Below are 25,700 nucleotides of genomic sequence, written 5' to 3' on the forward strand. Positions count from 1 at the left end.
TACATGGAAAGTATCATGTTAAGCGAAATGAGTCAGAAAGAGCGGGATAGACACAGAAAGATTGCATTCATCTGGGGAACATAAAGCAACAAAAAGTGAGAGTGACACACAGGAATGGCTGAGATTAGTACCAGGAATTTTGCTCCATGAATGGAAGGCCAGCCACAGGCTCTAGGTGAAAAGGAAGCTCAGATAGAGAAGAGATTACCAAATGAAGGGTGTTGTGAGGGCCCTCCCAGGGTGGGAGAAGCATGCTAAAAGTAGTCGATAGACCAAACATGATTGCCACTCAAAGCCTCTCTTGCAAAACACAGTACCCAAAAGAAGAGAGAGAGAACAAGGGGGAATACCCTGCCACAGAGGCAGGATGGGACGGGGGGGGGGATGGGGGGGGGATGCTGGGACCCATGGGGATGGATGACGGGCACTGGTGGAGGTATGGGGACTTGATCATTGTATAACTGAAACCCAAGCACAAAATTTGTAAGCCTATACTGTACCTCATGGTTTTTCACTAATAAAAAAAAAAAAAAAAAAAAAATATATATAAAATATGTCAGAACTTGAATTTTACTTTTAAGTTATTAATTTGATAATTAGTTTTGCTAATTATTGTAGTAACACAGACTTTTACAATAATTTTTATATGTCCAATCAAACTTGCATTCCTGAAATAAATCCCAAGTTGTTATGGCATGATCCTTCTTAAATGTGGCCATGTTTAGTTTGGTTATATTTTGTTGATTAATTAATATCTAAAATTATCAGGGATGTTTGTCTATAAATTTTTTTTTTGATTTTACATTTTCAGTATTAAGATTATATTTTCTTCCTGGAGTACAGTGAAGCTAGTTCTTTTTCAAGCAGTTGTAAAAACTTGCTAAGAATTCATATATTTACTTTGATGCCTGATAAAATTTCTACTAAATCTTTTGAGCCTATAGATTATTGTCAAAATTATTTGATATTTCCTTGCTATAGGAAGAAGTATATTTCATCTATGTCACTAAGTTTTTCACATATAAACTCTCATACTTTTTTATAATGTTCTAAATTTCTTTGAGAGCTGTAGTTTTATATCCTTGTTTATTTCTGATTTGATCAATTTATATTGTCTCTCTTCTCCCTTGACTAGTCCAAATATTCATCCTTTTACAACTTTCAAAAAACAAAAACAAACTTTAGATAATATTTATATTTTCTGTTATCTATTTTCATTTTCTCTGTTCTCAATTTTTATGCTTACTTCAAAATCAGTACAGTTTTTCTAACTTCTTAAAAATACCTTAACACGCAAATGAATCTCAATAGAGATTTATTAAAGGATAAAAGTCATGAATTATAAGTATTCCTTAAAATTCTCATTGGTGACTCTTATCTACAAGAATCTTTTGCAATACTGTTGAATATCACGAAATATTAACCAGGCCAAAGTCACCAATTAAAACTGATGTAGCTAAAGTAAATCATTTTGTAGGTGAAATGTAATGAATATTTCTAAAAGAATAAAGAATCAAATACCATTCTTAGTTTTTTGTGTTATATGTTCTATAAAAATGTTTATTTTAAATGTTAATTTATGCATAGTTCTGCTTCTTTTTAACTTACATTGTGTCTGTCTTACCACTATGAATATTCCAGATACAGATTTTCTCTTAAGAATTTTCATTAGTTTGTTCTTAATATCTGCCAAAGAGACATATAAGTCAGAAATCCAGGCTGTAGAACAGAAGGAAAGAAATTAAAAAGTTGATTGATATATCACAGATACGTTTATTTAGCTATTTTAAATTTGAAAAGAATTTGTTACTTATTTTCCTTTATGTCAATTCTAAGAAATGAAGTATTTGAATATCTCTACTGTGCTTAGAGTTACAGTAAACCCAAATTTCAAAAAAAATTGAATTATACTAATATCTTTTTTTAAATGTTAGAATAAATCTTTGAAAAATATTAGAATAATGTGATGATTCTTAAGATAACCTGTAAGCAAAGTTTGCTTCAACAGCACACATTAACCATAAAGCTAACATTTTTGAGAAAATGATCACACAATAATTTGTTAATATTTTTCTAGTGATGGTACCTGGAATATAATAATTATTGCTCAATTTGAATAAAGATAATTAAAGGTTATATGACTAAATAAGGTTATACACATACATATAAAGATTAAATTAGGCATATTTACTATTATTACATATATGACATTAAATATAAGCTTTTGAATGATGAGGTGAGCTGAACAATTTTACTATATACCCCAAACTTTTAAATGACACTTAGAAGCATTTGGAGGTACTCAAGAATCATATGTAGTGCCAAGAATAGAACTGGAATCTTTCTAGTAACCCCAGTATTCTGGACACTGTTATCTATAATTTGGAATTCAGTATTCAAACAGAAGTCACAAAACTTGCTAAATAATTTACACAAATGTTTATTTTGTTGTTTTTTGGTTTTTACCAAGGAAAAAATGATGCTGAAACTTAATTATTTTGTAACACATTAAATCCTGATCACTGGTAGGAGTTATTCTTGAGCACAACTGGGTATTGACTTAAAACAGACAAGACAAAATAAGTTATGTATAATATGGGACTCCTCACCAGGCTCTTTTCATTCGGGCCACCCCAGAAGGGGGTGGGTGGAGCCCTCCCCACCCCAAGGGACCCAGCCCTGGCAGCAGACCTACTCATTTTCCATAATTATCACACCACACCACACGTTTGATGCAGTTCAGACTGTAGGCAACGAATCATAGACAGAAATATATATATATATATATATATATATATATATATATATATATCAGAGAGCCCTGCAAGCTACCGAGAGATTATCCCACCCACATGGGCAGAGCCTGGCAAGCTCCCTGTGGCATATTCGATATGCCAAAACCAGTAACTATATAGGTCTCATTCCCCTGATCCTCAAAGAGCCTCTGATCATTGGGAAAGACAAGTAAGGTGAGGCTGCTAAAATCTCAGGGCTGGGGCAAATAGAGATGTTACTGGCACCTGCTAGAGTAAATCGACAAACGACGGGATGACAGTGATACAGTGATACATTGCTTACAAAGTTTTTAATTAAAACTAAAAAAGTTTAAGTAGTCTTGACTTTTCTGTAATCCTTTAAGAAGGAAAATTACACATACAGAGAAACATAAGTGTACACTCACACTAAATATCAAGTAGAAAAGGCCTGTAATACCTGTATTTCATTAATAGTTAAAGGCACTTTAATTAATTTTAGTATGTATTTCTCTATGAAATTCAGGACCCATTACTTAGTAGAATCCTCTACTGCTCAGAAAGATTTCATCACCAAAAATTAAATAATAAAGTTTGAGAGGTACTGTTTCATATTTATAGATTTAAGTAGAGTTCCAGTTAGTTATGTCATTTGGGAGATAAGAAACAATGACAATTAATGTTGCGGTTGTTTACCATATTTTTTGACAGGTAAAGATCTATAATACAGTTGGTCACACTTTTCTTGCATGCTTCATTCTGATGCCATACGCATCACCAAATGGTCTGCAATCATCCACAGTGTTCCGAGGACTCTCCCTGATCTTAACTCTCTCCCTTTTAAGTCTCCCTTTTAAGTCTACAGAGAAAGTCTTCAATTCCTCTGGTTTATGTCATATGTTGTTCTTTAAATTGCTTCTTTATATATTACTTGTAACAGTGTTTTATATTTTTATTACTATTGTGAAGGTGATAATGCCTACATACATACACATGATAACTAAAATCCAGAAATTCCATAAAATGTAAATCAGTAATATAGTGAAAAGCATTTTGTTTTCAAAAACTGAATCTTTACTCAAAAGTTTGTAGGTATAAAGATTTGAAAAAATATAGCATGGATATTTCTATGATAATGCATTTGAAATTAACATAAAATGTAAATCCTACAAATACATCACTAATTGAGAATGAGAAGAGGATAATTAAAAAAATTAATTGAACACCTGAATAGATCTATACAACCATACTGGTTGATTTCACAATTTTTATAGCAACTCACTTTCTTCTAATATTTTAGAACTGTAAGTTCCGGACTGTAAATATCCTTCACATTAGGCCATAGAAGAGAATCTAAAGAACAGCTGAAGTGGACATGATAATTTTTATATTTTAAACTGACTTTGAAAAGTAAAATCACTCTAATTTGGTAATAAAGACTGTAATTGGATACCCAATTTCAGCACAGTCAAATTCCAAGTGCTACAAATTTTAAAAATAATCTCATCCAACTTCTTCAGATTATTTTTTTAAGGAAAATCATTAAGAGTGCCTTTATAAATTGCTACCAATGCTTGCCAAAGTCTGCTTTACTATGAAAATATACTTTAACATTGTAAAGAGTTCTTCAGGAGAGAAACTGAGAGTTCACAGGTATTGACACTCTTCTAAACTTCGTCAAACATTCATGATGTGTTTTTGTCAAAGACAAGACTCTAAATTTTGTGCCTAAGTCTGAAACTGATTGATATATAGATTTATATTTGAAAATACCTTTCAATTTTTTCAAATGGATATCATAGAAAGTAAAGCTGGGCCTCATTTTTATCCAGGATAGTAACAAATTATTAATAATTTTTATAATTATAAGATAAAATAATTGGCTGAAGTGTACATACTATTTTGTATACTAGAGTATAGGCTTATGATGGGTCTTATATGTTGATCTGGGTAAACTTTTACAACTTTGATTAATTACACAGTTTTAATCTCCAAATTATGTTTTTTAAAAATAAAATCATCATTTAGCTTTGCTCAAAAGGATGTTATAGTTTTAAAAGAACTGAAATTTCAAATATTCTAGATTGACTAAAACTGTTGTGTATTTTACTTCATTTCCAGAACCAAATCTTATACATGGAAGCTGCTTGATGATTATATACTATTGTTTATATCATGAAATTTGGATTATAGGAATGCTAGCATTTACCTTAAGGTAGGACAAATTTTACCTGAATCAATCCAATCGCATGCAATTACAATACGATTTTCTTTGGAGGAATCTACATTACACCACTCTAAGTGTACAGTTCAATTAGCATTAAAGCAAGAAAGGGGGTATAAATTATGGAAGATGGACTCTCAGGAGTCAGAAGAGCTGAAAAAAAGCAGCAGAGGAGCAGAAATTTCCTTTGCAGCTGTCCACAGGGAGGCAGAAAGGGTTTTCTTCTAATCATGATTTCCAGGTGGTTTTTGCTGAAGAAGTTTTTATGATCACAGGTCTGGAGTCCAGAAAGTGTCTCAAATTTCAACCAACTTAATGTTCATGATTAGAATTCAGAAGCACATTATCAAGATTACCTGAATTTTCACTTTGGCGTGGCCTCTCATAGCTGGAGTTTTATCTGTCCATGTCCTTCTTGTCTGTTTCTATTGGTCACATAAGTGTTCTCCTCTCTTGTAAAGACATATGTACATTAGAATGACATCTCAACTCATGTTCCTTGTATTTCTATCCATCAGGGTAATTACAATGTTACTGACATGTCAAATTTCAATCAGTCAGAATTACTGCCATGTTGCTACATATAAGGAAGACAGTATAAAGCCAATTTAATATTGAAGACTTGATATTGAAGGTTGTTTACAATTTTTCTCTCCATATCGATGCTTTTAAGTCTTTATATATTTAAATAATTGTCCACTGAGTTTATATTATTATTTAAAGTTATTCTCTGCTGAATGAATAATAGCTAGTTTAATTTTCAGAATTTTTATAACATATATGCAGAGAAATTTCTAAACACATATGTTTTACCACCAGATCATTTCACTTCAAATAATAAAAAATTGAGTGAAATTAAGTATAGGGAGTCATTAAATATAAATATTTTATAAATCCATGAGGGTAAAATGGTATCTAGGAGATAAATATAGATATGCACATAACCTCCAAATATTTCTTTATAATACTGAAATATGATTGGTCTGTAATGTCTTCTGTCTTGCAATATACAGTTACTTTTTCCCTCCAGCAAATTGTAAAACCAAAAATATAAATACTATAAACAACACATAAATAAAAATATTTTTCTACTTTTTCAGGATATTTTGTCTAGATTTTTCATGTTTATATTGTAATATAAAGTGACATACAAATCATGGAAATTTTAATATCCACATAAACTAGCAATACAGAACATGGGAACATCTAAAACACTGAGGTAGCCATTAAGCACAAACAAAGACTATAAGCATTCACTGTAATAGTTGATTGGCAATTATTCTCTCATGTTACTTAAAATAAAATTGTATTTTACATCCATGACCAATCAAGGACTTTTTAAGGATCAGCTGGCTTAGATATTTCAGGATTCTGGAGTTGTGTTGAATTTTTAGTGTTTTTGAGAAATTGAAGTTCAGTCACAGGATAGACAAACTACAACTAGATAATGCTAGTCTTTTCTTTAACTACTCACATGAAGAAGAGCTTTTCAAGGCACTACTTTCATAAAGTTTACCTCTTACCCAGTGAAACTACTTTCAAAATAAAAGCCTCCAGTTAACAAATATCAAAATGTTTTCACTAGGGACATGAGCAGTTTGAGCATTTGCCTTGCACGTGGCCAACACAGGCATCCCATATGGTCTGTGAGCAATGCCAGGAGTAATTTCTGAGTGCAGAGACAGCGGTAACCTTCAGCATCCCCAGGTGTGGCTCCAAAGCAAACTGTCAAAAAATCAAAACAAAACATAAAAGATTTTCTCTGATGTCTTAAACAGGACCTACTTAAAACTGTGCTAGATGTCTTCACTTATTGCAGACCAGTTTGTTTTACCAAAGAGAGCATATCTATTTTGTTTATCTGTTGTTCTGTTTCTTGGGCCCCACTTGGTGGTGGTCTAGGCTTACTTCTGTCCTTCACAATCATTCTTGGTGAAGTTTGAGGAACCATATATGGTTCTGGGAGATCAAATCCACATGTTGATCACTGTTAGGCTTCTGCCTAAACCATTGCACTACCTCTAGAGGTCAAGATGGTTTAATTTTAAGGTATAAACGGTTAATATGGCAACTGAATCTATTTCTGGAGATACATCTGAACTAAAGATCATTAATTTGGAATACTTTTCACAGCAAAATAGCACCGTGGAAATTGATGATGTATTCTGGGGAGGAAGTACAACTTGAAAGAAGAAAGAAAATTATACAGAAACTTAAGGATTTTGATCATTCTATAATACTATATATTTCATGTTTTATTTAAATAATATATGATTATGAAACAGAGAGAAAACGACTTGACTAAAAATAGCATTCTAGTATTACCATTCCTTCCCTCTTGCTAAAGTCAGCTTCTGTAGGAAAGGACTAAACAGTTACCTTTCCACTAGTTTGTTATTGGTAAAGTTCATGTCAAACTTCATCAATGCTTCTTATCAGAGCGACTCTTCTTTTTCAAAATGAATAATCTGTCGGAGAAGTTGGCACAGGACCCTAGTTCCAGTCCTGGCACAGTATAACCCCATGAGCATCACTGGCTGTAGGCCTGGAGGCCCTGAGCATGACCAAGTATGACTTTGGTCCTCTTTGAGAAGGATCTGAGTATGTACTCTGCTCTGGTGGTCCCAACACTATAGGGCCTGAGCAAAACTCTATCTTTGAGCCCTTGCTTTGAATTAGCAATCAGGTAAGCTAATCAGTATCACAGGCAGCAGTTCCCCATATTACAATAAATATAATTAGTCAGTAGCTATTACGGATCTATCTCACATAAATTGAATTAAACGATTTGCAAGAGTATCCCAGACATAAGTTGTTTTAGAAATTACCCTAGTTGAAACATCTTCAATATGTAACTTCTATAGATTTTCTCACGTTTAAAGTTTTTTGCTTGTATGAAGATATGCAAAAAGTTATGCACAAATTAAATAAAATGTAATGATGTAAATTGATCTAAAAAAGGTTTGAATTTGGGGTAACTTAAACATCTTTGTTCTTTTCTTTAAATTGAATACCTTACCTTTAGATGTTAACCAAAACTTAAAACTGTATGTCTTAAAGCTGTACTTTCATAAACATGGCATCCCCGTGGAAACTAGATCTATAATAGACAACTGACTGGTTGGATGAAATACTTGATTATATGAATTTCCTTTATAGGATATTTATTGATGGAGGTTCATGAAATTCTTTAGCATTATTTGAAAAACAAATGTTTCCTTAATAAAACACATTGATACTAATTCACCCAAAATAAAATTAAATTTAGCTCCCTGACCTGTTTTTAGCAAAATACTCCTTAAAAGCAGGCAGAGTGGAAATTCAAAGAAGAACAAAACAAGCTGTCATTATAGGTTTGAAGTTAATTATAGCACACATTAGCAATGGTTTCTATAATGATGGCCAAATGTCAAATTGTTACCAGAAGTTGAAGATGTCAATTGTATACAGGTTTCCAGGTTTCTTAGGTTTCTTGGGAGACTTTGCTAAGAAGTATGCATAAGATAGAACCAGTTTACCAAGGACACCACCCTCAGTGACCTGCATACTGAAGTATAAATACATGGTAATTTCATGTGGGATGATTTGGAACCAGCAATAATTTTGCTTGACATAGTGAAATGAGAACATTAGTAATTTCTACTCACTTTAGATAAAATTGCTTAAGTTTAAATTGTTAATGATATCTGAATACTTAAATAATTGACAAGATTCATACCCATGTATGTTTACATTAACAATTTATATGTCACTGTAATTCCTGACATTCCATATCAAACTTTATTTTATCATAAATGTTTTATATGTTTCTGTGTATGTTAATGCAGCTTTATTTTATTAAAAGGAGTATGTGTTGACTGTTAGTTCAGTGTAAAAAACAAAGAATCTTAACTGACTGGGATCTCTGCATATATAAATGTAGGACACTTATGCATGATGTTTTTTTGATATGCTTTAAAGTTCAAAAGACATGGAAGATACATAATAGTTAAAACTGTATTGCAAATATGAGAGGAACTCTCTCATTATTCTAAAATAGGGTCTCTAATGCACTACCAAGTTGACTCATATCAAATTGGAATGAATGTATACACATTCTAATTTGGAATATTTTATGAATTGAATTCAAAAACATTATGTTGGGTTTTCTTTCTTTTTTTTTTTTTTGCTTTTTGGGTCACACCCGGCAATGCTCAGGGGTTACTCCTGGATCAAGCACTCAAGAATTACTCCTGGCTTTGCTCGGGGGACCATATGGGATGCTGGGAATCAAACCTGGGTCAGCCATGTTGTCTGCATGCAAGGAAAATGCCTTACCTGCTGTGCTATCGCTCCAGCCCCCAAAAAACATTATTTGTTTTTAATAATTTTAGTATAGAGCACTATCCTCCCATTGCTCATAGATTTGCGTGAGCAGGTCCAGTAACGTTTCCATTGTGTGACTTGTTGTTACCGTGTTTGGCATATTGAGTAAGTCACGGGTAGCTTGCCAGACTTTGCCATGCAGGCGAGATACTTTTGGTAACTTGCCAGGCTCTCTGAGAGGAGCAGAGGAAATTTTAGTATATAATATAGAATTATTAAATTCTAATCACATAGACATTCAACTCATTAGTCAAACATTTGCCATTGCTGAAGCACTAACTTCCCTAGTTCCACTCATTACTCTAAAGACATCCATTTTGTATTATCAAAATTGCTTTTGTGGGACAGAGATTTATTTTATTACAAATTTATTTTATTACAAAATTTATTTTGTTAAAATGTGTTATATATTTCTGTGTATGTTAATGCAGAATTTTTTATTGAAAGGTTTAAAAGTTGACTGTTTAGTGTAAAAAGCAAAGAATCTTATCTGACTAGAAACTCTGCATACATAAATGTAGGGAATTTATGCATGATGATGATTTGATATATTTAAACGTCAAAAATCTAGAGTTCAAGGGATGAGAGCACATTATTTGCACACAGAAGGCCTGTGGTTTGTTGCCTGGTTTGGTCCCAAGGCAGTACCAGAACAAATGAATACAGTACCACCAAGTGTAGCCCCAAAACTGCAATTAAGCAAGCAAACTGATAAAACAGACTGGTGGTTAAAAATTTCAAAAATAGAATCATATATAGTTAATACATAGACATAATTTTTAGAGCCAGGGATTACAAGTGTTAAGGCTTATGCCTCTCATGAGGCTAACCCTGGGGTCATTCTTGTCACCATACCATCCCTTAAGCACAGTAACCCATCCTCTCAGACACTTCTGCTCATGACCTTGGAGACCCCCAAGACCTACTGGAATGGCATTCAGCACCACAGAGTTAAAACAGCATCATGTTTTCTGGTTCTACAACTGAATCAATGACCTGATTTATCAAGAAGACAGGGAAGGACTGTCTGGATCCTGTGAATACCTGTTGAGAGGGGTTCCTTCTCCAGGGTAAAAAATAAAAAAATAATTTCTTGAAGACACTTGGTAGTTTATATACTGAAATAGTGACTTTAGTGGGTCTCAAGATACTGATTTTATACAATCCCTTCTATTATTTTTCTTACTACTGATAGTACTGAAAAAAAAATGACAAAATTCTGTCAACTATCTCCAATTAGTTGATATGACTACATAAAGTTCTTAATCTACAGGAACTAAAAGACCATCTTATTCTTCAGCAAAATTCTAGGACAGGACTCGGATTGGTCAATTTGGGTTTCTAGATTATCCTTGATGCAATTCTTGAGATTCAGAAAATGGATTTTACAATTGATTTGAATCATATGTCTAAACTTATTTCAGTAGAGCACTGTGATGGACAGCTTCCAGAAAAAGATCTGATTGTAGAAAAGGAAAGTACTAATAGTTAGATATGGTATTTCTAAATGAAAGAATATGTGTTGGTAAAGCATAAATGATAAATACCAAATTCCAGATTATATCTATGTGATATGACAATGCCAATTCAACTTTAATGATTCATATTATAAACATTTGTTAGCTGCAATAAATTGATATTATATGTGGGAACATATCCTTGATAAAGGAAACAATACTATATCTATAAAACAAAAAATTCAGCTGAATTTTAGAAGAATAGTAGAAAAGTAATAAATTTGCATAGTCTGGTGCATCCTCTTCCCATTTTTTATGAATTGTTATTGTTTTGCTATTAAAAGTTTTCCAGTTCCCCATGACTATATTTGGTCTTTGTAATATCCTATTAAATTAAAAAAAAAACAAAATTAACAATGCCTTCAAATTATTCACTATCATATTTTGTAAATATAAAATGGAAATAGCATTCGAATGAAAATCTTACTTACCCCTAATTATTATTACATTCTACGTTTTTCTGGAACATGTAAAAGTACATAACTAAAAAAAACAAAGAAAACGACTTTTGATAGAACAATAAATTAGTTTATAAAATTTTAGATAACAGTGGTGAATAAAAGAAAGTCATAACTCCTATATTATAAAATGAGTGTTCTAAAAATGTAATTATCTTTGATCAATATTCATCAAATAAAAGACAATTTCAACCAGAATTATAATTCATAAATATTGTGTCCATTAATGCTTTAGTTCCAAGATATTTACAGTTTAGGCTTTTATCTCACTGTTATGACAAATAACAAATTGTCACATTATGTATATAATAATTCATGATCTAATTAAAATCTCGTCCGGTGATATAATAATTATTATATCCGGTGATATAATAATTCATGATCTAATTAAAATCTGCACCGGACGAGAGCAGTGCACAGTGCAGTCTCTGCCCCCGCGCCTGGGTGTTCCTTCCCGGAGTCCCTTGGAGGGGAGCGGGTTGAGCTTTCCTCCCCGCCCCGACCAGGGCTACGGCAGCCGAAGACCTCCAGGACCAGCCACCACCATGCTGAGACCACTCTCCGCACCCATGAAGGTACTGGCAGAGGGACACAGCCACGCGGGTTCCGGGGCCGAGACCTCCACGCCTACTCGAATTGGAGTCGAGCATCTTCCACCCAGATCCTCCAAATTCCAGTAGGCGGGGGTCACACCCACCACCTGGCCCCCTGGCGCCGTGTAATCCCATCAGCAGCCAAGACTCAGAGACTATAAAATCCAGCTCCCGGAACCGCGCAGCCGCATTTGCGGCCAAGCGACATCTTATCAGGACATCTTTTTATGACATCTTATTATCTCAATCCTACTTTGGACAAACTTGCAGGCTATCGAATGTAGCCTGCCCACAGGGCAGAGTCTGGCAAACTCCCTGTGGCCTACCAAATATGCCAAATACCAGTAACAAGGATGGGTCTCATTCTCCTAAAGAGCCGTGAATATAATCTCAGGGCTAGGATGAAAGAGACGTTACTGGGGCCTGCTCGAGGCAATCGACGATTAACAGGATGATGAAAAAAATGAAAATGAAAATTAAAATCATTACTTTGAACAATACCTGTTCATAAATAAATTTTAGACCCCTAAACAAAATTTAGATAAACTTTTGATTTACATTTATGCCATTTAACTTACTCTTAACTTAGACATCACTGTCACTGTCACTGTCCTCCCGTTGTTCATCAATTTACTTGAGCGGGCCCAGTAACGTGTCCATTGGAGACTTTTGTTATTACTGTGTTTGGCATATCGAATACATCACAGGGAGCTTGCCAGGCTCTGCTGTGCGGGAGAGATACTCTCGGTAGCTTGCCAGGCTCTCCGAGAGGGGCAGAGGAATCGAACTCGGGTCGGCCATGTTGACTGCGTGCAAGGCAAACGCCCTACCGCTGCGCTATATATGTTGAAATTTATTACAATAATTCACCTAAAGTCATTTTATAGGTTTTATTTTTACTTTTCTACCAAAGAACATACATAGACAGTTATGCTACTACTGGAAAATAATATAATTTTATTGGGGACCAATCTTGATACTGGGGAATCAAGTGAGTTTAGGATCAAAGTGAGTTTAGGATAGACCAGATAAAAACTAAACAGAAAGATCCCTGCTTGGATAAATAGTTTATAAGATAAGTCACTGCCTTATGCTCAAATGACCTAGGTTCAATCCCTGTCCCTGCATATGGTATACGGAATCCCTTTAGAAGTTATCACTGAGCACAAAGCAGGAATAAGTCCAGTGCATATCTTGTTGTGACTCCCAAATCAAAATTATATTGATAATAATAATAAAACAAAGTAAACTTGAAAAGGAGGAAACGAGATATTTTTAATTAAGTGATCAAAAAATTTTGAATAAGATAAAATAAGATAAAATATAAGATAAAATAAAATAAAAAATAAGATAACAATAATGAATATTGTATTCATGTATTAAGTGATTGACAATGATGTATTAAACATTAGCAAAATATGCAAATGTATATCTTTTTTAGTTAAAGGTGTTTATTTTCTATAAATAGAAATACACAGCTAATTTCATATAATATTATGACAGAAGTACATTTTTACACATTTATTACTGTGGATGATGGAAGAGAAATGTTAGGAGAGGTAAAAACTATTGTGTGAAAACCTGAATGATTGTATTATCAGTAAAATAAGTATAATAAGAGGATACAAATAACTTCACTTCTGTAAATAATTATTATAAAGTCAGTGCTGCTTGTGAAGAATATACTTGTGGATCATAAAACCCCACAGTTCTGAAGATGTAAAACTGCTTTATTAAATAAATAAATTAATTAGCTTTAAAAGTCAATGGATAAGTGAGTCAAAGGTTGTCATTCCATTGAGTACAATACAGGTTAATTGAGAATAGAGGATAATCAAACTAAAGAATAGTGAGTTAGATAAGTAAGAAAAAAAAGAATAGAACAAGATTAATGATGATTTTATTTATATGTTTTCTTTAAATTTTATTCTTTAAGAAACAGAAGGTGCCATTATGTATTTTCACTAGTCAGTGGCATTATACATTTTAGATAAAAAATGTGTTTAAGTTTGAAAAAGTATTTGCCAAATGTATTTTAATGCAATGGATCTAAAAGAATATTTTAAAATGGGAAGTAGAGAACAGTCATATATGATCAATGTGAATCAATTTGGAAAACTCTGTGGATGGTTGCAGGCTATTAAGTGATGTGTGTTGTGTCAGAATAAAGTACGCAAGTGAAGTGTGACTAAGAGTCTTGTAGATCCTTAAATGTGAATAAAAATATGGGGGCTATGGGGGGGATGGGATGGACACTGGGACCATTGGTGGTGGAGAATGGGCACTGGTGGAGGGGTGGGTACTTGATCACCATATAACTGAAATCCAAGCACAAAAATTTGTATGTCTACAACTGTACCTCATGGTGTTTCACTAATAATAAAAAAGAAGGCAACATTAATTGTCCTTGTTTCTTATCTCTCAATTTGGTAAACTCTTTCTCTTTAATTAATTAATTAATTAACTTATATTTGGTTTACAACACTATTAATAATGGTCTCTCAAAAGTTAGATGACAGTATTCCAACTTCAGTTAAGACTCCCCAGTCAGTAATATCGCAACACATGTAAGGTCCTTATCTTATACATAATCATAATCGGCCTGGTTTAATCCCTGGTACTCATAAAGTCCCCCACCAGCCTTTCCAGGTCGAATCCCTTAATGCATACACAGGATTAAGCCTTGGGTACCTTCAAAACACAAACAAAACAACAAAAACAAACAAACAAAAACAAAAAATGACAGTCTAAGGGGGGGAAGAGGGGAAATGGGTGGGAAAATACAACAAACCGGGACTTTAAAGAAACATAAAATACTTTGCATTTTCTAGATAACTTTGATAAAATAATGATTTTTTCTCAGAAATTTCATAAAATTAAACTTGGAAAACCTCAATGACCTTGGTTATCATGTGAATATGGTCAATTGTGCTGAATCCTTTTAGGAATCCAGCTTGCTCACATGGTTGTCCTTCATCTAGTGTTTTGCCAATCCTATTCAGGATGACTCGAGTGAACAGCTGACAACAGGTAGATTGGGCGATAGTTGCCAATGTCGTGGATGTCTCCCTTCTTGTATAGTAGTACAGTCCTGCTGGTTTTCCATTGGGATGGAACCTTATATTCAGACAGGTAGCGTGTGAAGAGCCAGGCCAGTGTATTGATAAGTACTGACGGCAGATTCTTCAGGTGTTCGAGTCTGACCTTGTCTGGGCAGGGTGCTGTTTGCTTCTTTACTGACAAAACGGCATGTCAGATTTCGGAAAGGAGAACCTTGGAAACAACATATCCATCCTGCGGAATTTTGAATGTAGGCAAGTGGACATGGGGATCGAAGAGATCCGAGTAGAAGTCATGGATAATCTTCACCATTGCCCTTCTGGAAGATGGGATAGATCCATCAGGATGTCGAAGGGCAGTCATCTTGGTTTTATAATTGGCGAAGGATAGGCAGGAGTTGTGAATGCTTTTCCCGGTTTTTGGTGCATCTGCCAGTCCTGCTGCTCTTCTCTCTTTGAGATCTTCCTTTATCGCTTCTCTGAACTGCTTTGCAAGCTCTGATGTTCGCTTTCAGTTGCCTGAGGCTTGCATCAAGCCATGTTGGCAAATGAGCTCGAGAGTTTTTGAAGACCAGCATCTTTTTGTGTCTATCTCTCTCTCTCGGCATTCCTCGCACAATCATGGACTTGCCAAACCAGTTGATTGTATTCCTCATCAATGTTGTCAACAATGGCATCTTCCCATGTTGCTGCAATAGTGCCAAAGAGTTCCCAGTTGGTGGTCATTCTGAGAGTTCTCTTCTTAAATTTTGCAGCCCTTTCTCCCCACACCATGAAGTAGAATTTTGCACGATGGAGATGGTGGTCTGATCCCATTTGGAATTTTGGGAGAAGAGAGTTATTGGTCAGGCAAGACCGACGATTGAATATGATGTGGCCAATTTCATTGTGGAACCGTCCACAGGAGACTCCCATGTCCATCGTTTAGATTTGGCTCTCTGGAACTGTGATTTACCATGGATGGTCTTGGTCAACATGATGAACTCAGACAGTCTTTCACCCTGTTCATTCCATTCTAGGCCATGGGTCCCCATGAGGAGTTCTTTGGCTGATCTTCTCGGTTCTATCTGGCATTAAAATCACCAACAATGATCTTTTAGAAGGTGTGGTTTTCTTTATAGAACTTCTCCAGCTCCATGTAGAACTTCTCAATTTCTCCATCATAATTCGATGTTGATGTGTAGACAATAAAGATAGAAACTACCGGTAGTGAGTCACATCTATTCAAGTGTAATTATCCAATTCGGGTTGTTAGGCATTCAAGTGAATCAATGCTTATGGCCAAATTTGTGATGACAATGACACTGACATCTCTGATGCCACTTTTGTCCCATGTTCTGAGGAATAGTTCTTCTCCAATTTCGAAAATGGCATGATGTGTTTGATGCCTTCTTGTCTTGGTCAGAACAATGTCGTGCTTGATCTTTCGTGCTTGTACATCAGGTCCTCGATGGATGCATCTGATGCCAGCATATGTACATTCAAAGTACAGACAGACATTTTTGTTCTTCTTTGTTTGGGCAGCCTAGTTCGGCCCTGAGAGTTCAGCCACTCCTTCTTCATCCTTCTTAACGCTGCTATATTGGTGACTCTTTCAGGGTTAGGGGAATGAGACCCATTGTATTTACTGGTTTTGGCATATTGAATATGCTATGGATAGCTTGCCAGGCTCTGCCATGCAGGCGGGATATTCTCGGTAGCTTGTCAGACTCTCTGAGAGGGACAGTGCCTTTTAGGGCAGCCTCTACTTGCCCTTGCAGGTGTTTCCATGGTTCAAACCACATTTGAACCCTATCAAGTATGGTGCAGTAATCTTGGAAGATGGCCATTAAGTGTCTTATGATGTGTTGCACCGCTGCGAAGTACTTCATCTGGGTGTGAAGTGGGTGCATAGTCCAGAAAGCATCCTGGAGCATGGTGGCGGCTGGGTAGTGAAGGTAGTGGAGGTAGTGGATGAGGTATTTATCTGGTATTTATCTGGTATCGGTGAGTCTTCTGTGTGTAATCCCTGGATCACCGGAGGTTGGTGGAAGCAGACAGGGCAGGGTTGGTTGGTGCTTCTAGTTTTAATGCTTTGGTCGCTGGAGATTGGTGGGAGCAGGCAGAGGATCCCTGTTCCCAGGTCCGTTGAGCCTGGAGTCTAAGGTCACAGAGTTCTGCTTACCTGGTTCTGTGGAGCTTCACTAGTGTGTGAGTCTTGGCCCAAGCGTCCACAAAGCATCCTCGAGCATGGCGGCAGTTGGGTAGTGGAGGTAGTGGATGTAGTGGAAGTCTGCCAATGAGGTATTTATCTAGTACCGGTAGGGTGGGTCTTCTGTGTGTCACCAAAGCCCTAGCCAAACAGTGCGTTCAAACTCAATACATCAGGATCCTCGTGAGCTGTATTATGGATTCACTACCAGGATCTCACCATTCTACAAGGACGTGATCATCCATGTCAAGAGAGGGGTTTGACAGAGTGATACCATTTCACCAAAACTCTTAAGTGCCACCCTCAAGAACATCATGTGACAACTAGAATGGGAAGGAGGGAGTGAAGATAGACGGTCGGCAACAACACCACCTCTGCTTCGCTGATGACAATGTTCTCATAACACCAAACATTGGCCAAGGGGCACAAATGCTGGCCGACTTCCACCATGAGTGTTGAAAGGTCGGACTACAGCTGAATCTCACGAAGACAATGTTTATGAGAAATGGTCTCGTTCCTAATGTTGCATTTGCTCTCAATGAGATGAACAACTCTGAATGCAACAGTTATGTGTACCTAGGACGAGAAGTCAACATGACAAATGACCTGGCACCCAAGTTACGCAGAAGGAAGAAAGCGGCTTGGAATGCCTTCAAGAGTGTCAAAGAAATTGCTAAGAGGACCAAGAACCTCAGTCTCTGGGAACATCTCTTCGATTCCACTGTTCTTCCTCCATTAACACACGCCTTCAGAAACCTGGTTCCCACAAAAGCAGGATGAGAATACTATATGGGTCTCCCAAAGAGGAATCAAAAGTGCTCTGCTTGAGTATCATACTTCACTCAAATGAGAGAAAGAATTCAGAGTTCTGACCTCCTCCATCGACGGTCAAGAATCAGGGATGCTGTCTCATTTGTCAAGGCGTCGAAAATCAGATGAGCTGGACATGTAATGAGATTTGGAGATGACTGCTGGACTAGAGCCATTACTGATTGGGTTCCACAGGACATCAAAAGATTGCATGGCTGCCCACCTACAAGATGGTCAGACTTCTTCATCAAGACCCTGAATGCCATTGGGCTACACTAGCAAGTGACGTTACTGGCACCCACTCGAGCAAATTGATGAATAACAGGATGTCAACTGATCAAGTGATCACACCTGGGAAATGCTTATACAACAATTGGAGTGAAAAGTTCTATCAAATATTAATAGGGTTTGATAGATAATGATAAGGCAGTAAATATAATGAAACATATTGTGAAGTCATAGAGTAGGTCAAACTTGTGGGTGTGGGAAGGGAGAAATAGACTCTGACTTTGATTCTTATTATACCTTTTATTTTTATATGCAAGCATAATTACTTTATTTTTATATATTTATTCTAATACAATTTTAAAATATGTTAAGAATATATTTTATATATTGTATTAAAATATATTATATTTTTAAATTATATTTCTGTTAAGTTCTTAACAGTTTAAAGTGTTTTGTTTTAAAAGAGCACAGCTGTTTTCTCACTTCTCTGTAACAGGTGTCCAAGCAGAACAGGCCTGAATCCACTGCTTTGAGGATTTCTCATAAGGTGAAGTCTCATCTGAAAGCTCAACTGTGAAAATCTATTTGCAAGTTGGTTTATTGATTTAGTTGTACTTTCTTTCTTTCTTTCTTTCTTTCTTTCTTTTTCTTTCTTTCTTTCAACTCTTTCTGTGTGGTTGGACCAAGAGTAAACCTCTCTGATATGCAGATCACTCTCTATTCTTGGCTACATGGACCTTCCATATAGCAAGTTTGCTGCATCAGGATGAACAGGCAGAGAGGGAGCAACTAAAAAAAGTAAAATATAGATTGCTAACAATGTAGAAGTCACTGGATTTTATGGCTTAATCTTGGAAGTGATATCCAATCACATTTTCCATATTCAATTTGTTGAAAGCAAGTCACTAGGTCGAACCTGTATTTAAGAGAAGGAAATTAGACAAGGGCATGAATAATAGAAGACATGAATCATTGAGAAACATTTTAGAAGGCTGTCTGCCACAGTATCTAATGGTAGATTTGAAAAGAAAGCTACAGGGGTTTTTCCTTTAGAAAGAGACGAGTACTGTTGATAAATGCAACAACAGAAAACAAAACCACCAAACAAAGCTGCTGTTCTACTTTTAAAGAAAATTAAACTCTACTACTATTAAAAAGCACTTGAGACTGTTGGGCATATCCTTATTGAACTACATGATGCTCCAAAATAATTTTGAGACTAATGGAGTTCAGAAACTGAAACTGATAAGGGAATCTGTACACTCAGCTTTGATGATTTTTGCAATGTGTTTTACCACACGAAGAAAATACAGCTAGAAAAAAATAATACAATTAATATTTAGAAAGTTTACTCATAGAACTTTTATTTCTTAACTACAAGTGTGCTTGTAGTTAAGAAATAAAGTGTAGTTAAGAAGCTACCCCTGTAGCTTTCTTTTCAAATCTACCATTAGATACTGTGGCAGACAGCCTTCTAAAATGTTTCTCAATGATTCAAGTGTGCTTGAATTTAGACACTGTATTCTACATTTTAAGAGTAAATAAATAGGATTAGAAATAGGCAAGGAGAGTACAATAGTGTTAGACATTGCTGTGAAAGAATTTTCTGTAAATATGTCAGAGAGAAAACAGTGCTAAATTACTATGCATACTGTTTTTGTCATGGTTTGTAGTATTCTTAAGTGTCACTGGGAATGAATCCACCACCAAGAATGGAGAAATTCAGAATAAGTTTGTTGAAGTGTCAGCTCTTGTAATGGAATTGAGGAATACGAGATGTGACTGCAAATTTGTGGAGGAGGATTAAGATAGAATAGATTCCCTATGATTGTTTCCAATCATTGGTAGGAGGAATGAGGTGTTTTGGATATTATGAGAGTGGAAAGTGTAAAATAATTATTTGATTAGATTAAAAAATGAAGATTGAAAGAAATAGTGAATGTTCAAGATGCTGAGTTTAAATTGTGATTGATAATCTCAGTTTTACTTTACTGATAAATTATATTTTATTTCTTCTAGTACCAAACCTGGAGTAGCTCTTTGGCACTACTGGATGTGATCTTAAAATAAAAAATAAAAATTAGTGATTTGTTTGAGTGCAAATATAGAGAATAGAGTATTTAAGTAGATTTAGGAATTTCAAGAAAGAAAACGAGAGGATGAAAGCATAGGAGATTAAGAGTATTTTCAAGGAAATTATTATGAATTTATACCACAGAACATAAGGTGAATAAAGAAGAACATCAAACTGTTCAAAATAAGCACTAGGAATCATTAATGGAGAGATTTCTCAGTGAGTTAAAATATTTGTTGGATAAATAGAGTAATAGATCATAAGGAAGAAGAGAAGGAGGTGTAAGAAAATTCAATATTTAGATCTGAACTTTCAAAAGAAAATACTAATGATAATCGATGGTGTATCATGTCAATGGCTACATTTTCTTGCAATAATAGATGATTGGCTATTAGTAAATCAATACATTTAATTAGGTACCCCACAAGAAACTTGGAATATTCAATATAAAAAAATCACCAAGAGAGGTGAGAGGAACAAACCTGGAGAAAGTTGATCATCAGCCAATATGTGAAATCTTTTAGTAGAAAAACACATGGAGGAGGTAAATAAATTTGAACAGCAAAGGAAAACAACAGTTGCTGTTATAGAATGATATTTTGTATCTGATATGGTTGGAGACTAACCTGGTAGAAACATATAATCTAGTTAGAAATTAAGGCAAGGATTCACTGAGATGTACAATTTCTTAGAAAAAAAATAATTCTCCTACACTGAACTAGTTGCAGAAATTTTTAAAGAGGTTCTTTGATGGAAGATGCTTCTTAGAAATTAGGATCTTTTTGTCTATTGCTAATATTATTAAGTTTTGTCATCTGTATTTTAACAATAATTTGAAGTATTTGTTTATTTCAGTATTTCCATTTTTATCTTTTTAAATTTGTTTAAAATATTCTTTAAATAATTTGTTCTTGTGGTTAAGTTTTATAGTCCAATGATATTGTTTATTGTTCCTTTAGCTTAGAGAATCATTGTTCGGTATATACATTTTTCATTATCTAACAAATTTTTATTTTACTTTCTTGTTTTAGAATAACTTGTATCACTGTAAGTTAAATGCCGAAACTATTGTTTTCTAAGAAGTGGCATTTGGAAATATAAGACATTGAATGTAATGGTTAAGCTAAAATGGACCTTAATGGTTGATCCTGCTCTATTGTGAACAGCATCACTTTAATAGAAAATTTAGACAAATAGAAGAGACATTGAAGATTTAAACATACATGACCAAAAGGTTCTAGTGAGAACTGAACGAGAAGATGGTTATCAATAAACCAAGAACAGAGGCATCATTAGAAGCACAACTTGCTGATACCTAACCGTTGTGTTTCAGAACTAAAAAACATTATTTTTGTTGTTGCTTAAGGTACCCTGTTTGTAGAAGCAGCCCTAATTGATGAAAGTGTTTCTAATAAAAACATATAAATGACATACGCTTTCTTCAGTGTGCCATTTGAATGATGGCATATTCTTTGCTCAGATGCATGTTCAAAATTTTTTTTATTTCTAAGTATTTTCAACTTCTCAGTATATTTTTCCATAATATATAAATTACTTGAAGCTTTTATGTTTTTAAATAGAAAGTTTCCCACAATTTTTTTTATTAATTTCACCTTATTGGCAAGATAGTATATCAAATGTATTTTACATGCTAGTTCTTTCCAAACTGTGACATTTGTTACCTAAGATAATGTCAAATACTGTAAACGTGTTTATGCTCTGACATATATGACATTTGTTTTTTGGTACATACTTGTCCATATATTCATTAAATTGAACCACTAACTTTCTCATTCAAAGTGTATCTAATCTCGTAAATGTGCAGCATTTTGTCTTATGAAATATAAAGAACTGTAACTAAATAACACTAATGGTACAATTACTCTGATTTTTATACATAATAATTTATATTTCTTTTAAGTTATTTAATAAATGATTTTTAAACATTTATTATAAGATTGTATTGACTCAAAAATTCCAATAATGTGTTTATGCTATTTAATTTGCTCACATATTAACATAAAATATCAGTGTTCTTTTCTAAAATTATGACTGGTTCTATGTATTATCTTCTGTTATGACAGGTTTTTTATTCTAAATTTGCAAGCCAAATTGATAAAAATAAATGTGATATTTTATATCCCAACCCCATCTATAAATGGCATAAATATGATTATGAAAGACCTTGATAAAAGCAGGAAATAAAAGATAGATCTTAGTGAGCAATTTTTGTTCCCTGCTCATCCCTCAAGATTATCTGATTTTTTTGTATGATCTCTTCATGTTTTTATAAAGAATTTTTGTCCAAGACTCACTCAATTAAGTGATTTTGTCCAAGAAAACAAATTTTATTTAATTTTAGGAAGTACGAAGTAAACAGAAATGATTATTCTCTGTGCCTCATGCACTATATTGCATTTGTAAACCCATCAACATTGACAACCATCTGTTCAGTAAATGAAATTTTATATAAAGTTATGGCATGGAATTGTTGAGACATCTGATGACACATAGCTATGAGGTTTTGAGAATTTAAGATCATTTATTTTATCAGTACCAATATTCTGCAACTTAAAACAGAAATTTACTGCCTTCCTGAATTAAGAGAATGATATATGTAAGTTTTAAATATACTTAACTTTTTGAGAAAGACAGTAGTTTAAGTGTATGAACATAAACTTCATTCAATTCTATTTCTAGGCTAGATAAATAGCTTATCAATGAGATCACTTTGCCTTGCATGCAGTCAAACCAGGTTCTATCTCTAGGTGCATATATTGTCTCTTTAGTCTGAGTGAGCCAGTACAATCCCTGAGCCAGGAGTAAATCAAGAGCACTTCCAAATGTTGCCCCCAAACAAAAGCAAACAATTCTGAAGTTCTAGAGTAGAGAGGTAATACAGGGACTAAGGGGCCTGGGCTGCACTCAGCTGACTTGATTTTTAATCCCAGTACCAGATATGGTCCCTGCAGCCCACCCCGAGTGATCCCTGAGCATAGAGCCAAAAGTAACCCTGAACACAGCTAGGTCCATAAAGTACTGTGTAAACACACAAAAAATAAAACGGCCGGCGGTCTTGCCGTTTCCCCACTCCAGGGAGGTCGATGGCGATGGTCAGGTGAAGGAAGGAAACGAGGCCAAGCTGGTTGGTCTTAGTAGCCGTTTATTACATGGAAGAGATGTATGTCATGGAGGCCTCAGGAATCCTCGAGCACGTGCGCCTTTGTTCTCTCAGCTTCTGTCCTCAGCCCCATCTTCCCAGGTTCTCTGATGCACGTGTCTCCCCAGAGAGCCCTGAAATCTCCCTTATATAGATCATAGTACCCCAAAAGGGTGCAATATAGTGATGTCATCAAAAGGAGTTACAGAAAGAACATTGAGGCAGCAAACATACATTGTTTCCTTACATCCGCAGGCCAGTAATCCTGGCCTCACCTTTTCACAAGCTACAAACACTTAGATTAGCACAACAAAGACCAGTCTGCTAGAGCTTGGAATCTACATCTCCAAAAAAGCAGTCTCATCCAAGCTAGTCAGGACACACAGGAAACTGCTTCTAGGATGTGTTTCTCCTCTCCTTGTCCAACCAACATATAAGCATACATAATATTAATCATTTCGTATGGACACAGTAAGAAACACTTTGAGCTTATAGAATTGCTCTCCTAGGACCATCTCGATCTCAGACTTCAGTGCTCAGGCCAGATATCTTTCCTATTCCTAGCAGCAGGGCCCTAGTCTCGTCGTTATTTTTGGATCATGACATCATTTGCCCATGATCAACCTCTTAACTTATAGTTAAGAATCGTGGCACCTTGGCCTGGCCCATCGCGATGCCAGGGTAGCACATAACTTACCGGCTTGCCCTGGTTCCATCCAGTCCCACGTCGGGACCCTGCCCTTGGGGTGCTAGGAAGTGAGGGCAACTGAGGCTTAAGTTGAGAAGGCAGATGCCCAGGAGTGAATAATATTCAAAGCCAATCAATTCCTAAGTTATAAAGCATAATATTAATTAATTGTCTTCCTGTATCTATACAAAAGGACATTGCATTAAGGTAAACTGCTCAAAAGACATAAGGAGAGGAGAAAGACAATATTAACTCACAGTACAGCTTCAGTGTCTAAGAAGGATGAGACCTTACAAATTGGTTGGGGAAGAGAGCATAGAAGAGGTTACAGACAGACAAATTAATGGGAGTGACTCGAGAGCACTGTGATGGGTACAATCTGATAAACCTAAGCTCCGTGTACTCCAACAAAGTACCACTTAAAATTCTGAGGTCATACTTTGAGAAATTAAAAATGTCATTTCATACTCTCCTTAAGTGATATCAATAGATCATTTGTTAACTACTATATAAAAAAAAACCTGTAGATGTTGGAGTGATGATAAAGTAAATAGGGCAGTTGGCTTGCTCAAGGCCCATCTGATTTCTTTCCTCAGCACCTCTTAAGATCCCCTTGGCACTTACAGGAATTATTCCTTCATCACAAAGTCAGGAGTAAGCTCTGAGCACTGCCAGTCATGTACTAAAACTTAAACAAACTAAAAAAAAACTAGAAAACAATATTTATAATAAAGATCAACATTAAGGTTTTTCACAGAAGAAAATACAATGTCTTAAAAAAAAAGAAAACACAATGTCACAATGTCTTACTATGTAAAGATAGCACATCGATATTTGCATTGACTCACAAAGAAGCATAAATTGAATTAATATAGATGTCTTGCATATCACAATGGGTTAAAGCAATGTTTATAATAAACATTAAAAAATTTAGATCACTTTTTGACTGTCTATGGAAGAACAACTAAAACTCTCACTTTTATTTAATTCAAATGCATTGACTAAATTTTGTACATTGTAGTGCACTTCACACTAAAAATCTATGTTGGGGCTGGTGTGATAGCACAGCGGGCAGGGTGTTTGCCATACACATGGCTGACCAGGGTTCGATTCCCAGTATCCCATATGGTCCCCCCAAGCACTGCAAGGAGTAATTCCTGAGTGCAAAGCCAGGAGTAACCCCTGTGCATCGCTGGGTGTGACCCAAAAGCAAACCCAAAAAAATAAATAAATAAATAACAAAAAAAATCTATGTTTCCTGTCCATTTATTATACCAGAATGACATAATTAAGTTATTAATTTTAAATAAAAATTATTTGTTAAAATGAATTTTCAAATAGTAACCAAATTTATCTTACTATAATCTAGTCTCCAAGTACAATGAAGTAATAAAATTAGACGAAATACATATTTACCCACCAATTATAGTAAAGCAATCATTTACTTGATAAGATTAAAAATATTAAGGCAAATTTTGTACTTATAACAAAATTTCTCAAATTTTTATTTAAAAATATATTTTTTTACAAGTGCAGGCAGAAACATTCATTGCTAAAAAAGAAAACAAAAATTATTAAGT

This window comes from Sorex fumeus, unplaced genomic scaffold, assembly GCF_029834395.1.
Source record: "Sorex fumeus unplaced genomic scaffold, SorFum_2.1 ptg000098l, whole genome shotgun sequence".
NCBI classification, from domain to species: domain Eukaryota; kingdom Metazoa; phylum Chordata; class Mammalia; order Eulipotyphla; family Soricidae; genus Sorex; species Sorex fumeus.